At 42.0% G+C, this 4,360-nt stretch overlaps 2 non-coding genes across 2 annotated transcripts; both read right to left on the bottom strand.

Annotated features, from left to right (window-relative positions):
* Nucleotides 1–2,092: 2,092 nt before the first annotated feature.
* On the bottom strand, nucleotides 2,093–2,164 carry Trnaq-cug. Its single transcript has one exon. It is a non-coding gene; the product is annotated as a tRNA-Gln (tRNA).
* Nucleotides 2,165–3,033: 869 nt separating this feature from the next.
* Nucleotides 3,034–3,115, bottom strand: Trnas-aga. Its single transcript has one exon. It is a non-coding gene; the product is annotated as a tRNA-Ser (tRNA).
* Between the last annotated feature and the right edge of the window lie 1,245 nt (nucleotides 3,116–4,360).

Raw genomic sequence — 4,360 nt, 5'->3', positions numbered from 1 at the left:
CTTCTCTTTCTTTCTTTCTTTCTTTCTTTCTTTCTTTCTTTCTTTCTTTCTTTCTCCTTTTCTCCTTTTCTCCCTTTATCTCCTTCTCCTTCTTCTTTTCTTCTTCTTCTTCTTCTTCTTCTTCTTCTTCTTCTTCTTCTTCTTCTTCTTCTTCTTCTTCTTCTTCTTCTTCTCCTTCTTCTTCTTCTTTTCTTCTTCTTTTTAAGAGGCAGTCTTACTGTGTAGCCTTGCCTCTCTCCCCTGAGTGGGGGAATTAAAGTTGTGTGACCTCCAGAAAATGTTTTTTTTTTTTGTCAAATTATTTGGCTGTGATCCTGAAAGAACTAGTTAGGAAGCAAGTTATGACACAAGCACCCTGGTGCTGGGTAAGCTATTCAGCTCTGAGGGAGAGGAGACCGACCTGTAGGACACTTAAGGAAACTAAGAGCGTCACGGATTTTATATGCAGTTAGGATGCATTTTGTGCCAAAGTATTATGCAGTATTTAAAGGATTGGATCTAAATTTAACCTTATGGATAAATGTGAAAAAGAAAGAAAGTAAGTAACTATTACAGAAGCAGAATGAAACATATAACAAATTTATCATCACAGAAAAGGAAAGTCACATTAATACATGCTTTGTAGGAAGTAGTATATTCGGTTACGAGTGTAAACATTAAACATGTTTCATACAGACTTTGGAACAGATTAGCGATAGTCCATTGTGAGTATAAAGAAGAACCAATTGAGAGAAAGGAGTGATGGTGCACACCTGGGATCCAGTACTTAGGAGCCAGGAGCAGGACGGTCACTTCAATTGCAAGGTCTGCCTAGGTTGCATACGGAATGAGGCCACTCAGGGATTTTTTACATAAACTGAAAATGGTACTATGAACTGTGGAACAGTCAACCCAAACACCTGTGTCGGAACTCCAAAACAGAATGTAACTCTGTGGACAGTGGTGATGCTTTCATGCAGGCTATTATACAGTCATAACAAGGGTGGACACATGCTAATGGAGTAAAAACGTATGTCATGTAAAGGGTGTGGTGGGGCTAGAAATCATCAGATCTACACTATTACTTTAATTAAGTGACTTGGAGAGGGTTGAAGGGAGGAAGACTCTGCTCCAAATTGGAAGGTATCCGAAATCAGGTGTATCATTTAATCTCATCTATGGAGAGACAGACTAGAGTGAGGAAAAGTTAAAATTAATGGAGACATGCTCATCGAATGTCCCCATTTTAGCTGATAAAGAGGAATGGTTACTATGTTTTGAGTAATAATAGTCATCAAATAAACAGTGGGGGGGAAATGCCATTTTGTTTTGTTTTGTTTTGAGACAGGGTTTCTCTGTGTAGCCCTGGCTGTCCTGGAACTCACTTTGTAGACCAGGCTGGCCTCAAACTCAGAAATCNGCCTGCCTCTGCCTCCTGAGTGCTGGGATTAAAGGCGTGCGCCACCACGCCTGGCAAAAAAAACGCTATTTTGGAGTTCCCAAAACGTTCCCATTCCTTCTGCCTCTGTAGATAATCCCAAATTATAACAAGGCCTCTATGTTTTCTTACTTACAGTCAGTTAATTTAAAGTTTTTTAATGATTGGTTTAGTGCACCTGTTTATTCATCTTGCTGTGCTTTATACACACATATAAACTATTTTCTGTGGTTGTTGCAGGGAGAGGGAGAAACCATTCAGCTGCAGGTCATTTGTAGAGGAGAAACTTGCTATGAACAGTATTTTTTTCAGTCTATTTAGTGTGCACAGAAAATAAGATCTTTTTTCAAGTGTATGGTCTCATTTTATTGGTAATTTTATTTATTATTTATCTACAGAGTTGCACATAGAGGGCATGGTAGGCAAGCTTTACGTTTAACTAGCTCTTGGTTTACTTCCTAGTTTCAGTAGAGCGTTTCTTCCTCAGGTTGGAAATTCATACTTCATTGAAATTCACCATTGCAGTGGGGTCTGGGCCTGTAGGATTTTACAGTAGACACAATGTACACAGTTAATATAGATCATTTACAGAGTATAGGATGGAGGCAAGAGGAGAGACAGGTCAGATAGAAATAACGACTAAATCTAGAGTAAAAATAGCTTCAAAAGCTAATAAGGTCCCACCGAGATTTGAACTCGGATCGCTGGATTCAGAGTCCAGAGTGCTAACCATTACACCATGGAACCACATGGAAGATATCTTTCTCCACTATGACTAATCAATGATCGATAAGATGCTAGGTACTCGAAGTCTGAGTTTCTGTTTGTGACAGTATCTAGTTCAGGCTGCCCTTCCACTACCTTGTGGCTACATTTGTCTTTGAACTCCCTATACTCATAGTTCCTCCACCGAAGATCTGGGAGTACAGGAGTGTGCTACCACACCCCGTTTTCAAAGTTAAAAAAAAAAAAAAAAATTGAATATATGCCGGGCAGTGGTGGCGCACGCCTTTAATCCCAGCACATGGGAGGCAGAGGCAGGCGGATTTCTGAGTTCAAGGCTAAAATGGTCTACAGAGTGAGTTCCATGAAAAACAAAAACAAAATAAAACAAAGAATATATATCTACTGGTGACATCCTTTCGAAGAAAACCCTCAGGAATTTGTTTATTTTGTCTGCTTCAGGTAGTTCTCGGATATTCTAGAGTTGGAGCGAATGTTTGTCATGTACTTTAATACCTAGAAACACAGTCGTAATCCACCCACCCACTCACCCAAGTGCCCCTGAGAGATTTCCCTCTCTGTCTCTTTCTTTCTCCCTCCCTCTCTCCCTACCTGTACAACTTCAGCCATAAAATACTTTTCGTTGTCTCTAGGTTAATTCTGTGCTCTAGACTTTCAAAAATAAATCTCTTCCTATCAGTGAGTTCTTTTGAGTCCTGTTTCCCCATGCAACCTCAGCATTGTAGAGTAGGAAGCAAGGAAATTCCACGAAGCTGAAGTCAAGCTCAGCAAAGAACGTTCTCATACTCTTTACCACCTTCCTCTTCCAGGAATGTTTACAGACCATCTCTAACTCCCACCACAGTTTACCCACAGACTAAAACAGACCATGACGTAGTCGGCAGGATTCGAACCTGCGCGGGGAGACCCCAATGGATTTCTAGTCCATCGCCTTAACCACTCGGCCACGACTACAGCTGTAAGCTTCTGTCTTTCTCTCTATAGTAAGCGACTTTGTTCAGTCCCTTTGGATGTAAGCTGTAGGTGCTTGCTTCACAGTAGCTCGAATCTAAAAACGCTCCGAAAAGTCCCTTTGTTTGTAATCTTGTCATCTCGTGCCAGTGGCAAAAGGGTAGTGGGGCAAGTCCGCGAAACTGGAAACGTACACCCAGGCCTCGTGAGTAGTTTCGAAGCCTGGATTTCATTCTTCTGCTAGAACTTTCAGGTACATAGCCTCCTCGCTAAACCACACTGCGTAGCGGACTTCAGGATGTAAACAATGCTGCGTCCAAGTGTCCTCAGTTCCCAAGTACGTTCCGCAGCCTTCCTCTCGCTTTCCCAAGAAGGCCTTTGCAAACGCCTTCGCGCTTCACTTTCCAGAAGCTACCGAAATCGCTAGAAACAGCCAACTCAGCAGTTTCTTTTCCTAATTGAATTTTACTTTCAAATAGGCTTAATGCAAAAGTCATCCCCCTGCGATTTATTCGAAGTCTTAGGTCACAAGTAGCCAGAGCTCTATACAAGTCCTAGACACTTGTGAGTACTGAGCCTGAAGCAGGATAGAAAACCAAGGAAACGTTAGGGACCGGACCCCTCATCCAAGAGTCAAGAGACCCTAAGCAAAATTAACTAACATATTTACAAAACAAACAAACAAACAAACCACAAACCCCACTACCCTCTAACCTAGTAAGTATCTTTTGGTCCTTTTAGAATCGACCTTTATCTTCTCAGTCTGTAATCAAAATCGTTGAAAGTCCTTAATTAAGAGTTACTATATTACAGATCCGGGAAATAAAAAGTGAGGGAAGTGTACTACGACTGCTTCGGGACCACACAGTATCCTCTGGCTTTCTTCTAGTTCTCACTCTTGCGTATTCTATTATCCACGTTCCAGTTACTTCCTAGTCCTTTCCTGCCATCAGTTGGAAAGTAGAGGGAAGTCAGCAGGAGAGGTAGGCAACAGGTCCAGAAGATGAAGAAAAGAGTGGACGAAGCGGCAAGAGCCGCGGAGAGGGAAGGGCATCCTGAAGAAAAGCTCAGTCGCCTGTCGTGGGACCCCAAAGTAGAGAGACGAAATTGGACAAGGATCCCGAAACTTAGCTATCTGACTCCACCAATTTTTATTCTAAATTAATTTGCGGGAAGAGCACGTGAACACTACAGTGATGTGCTTCCGTAGGAGCATCTCATCTCAGCTCATCTCAGCTCAGCCGCCAC

Source organism: Mus caroli, chromosome 13 (genome assembly GCF_900094665.2).
Source record: "Mus caroli chromosome 13, CAROLI_EIJ_v1.1, whole genome shotgun sequence".
NCBI lineage: Eukaryota > Metazoa > Chordata > Mammalia > Rodentia > Muridae > Mus > Mus caroli.
The sequence above is the reverse complement of the archived record's forward strand: the minus strand, read 5'-3'. Positions and strand labels throughout refer to the sequence as shown.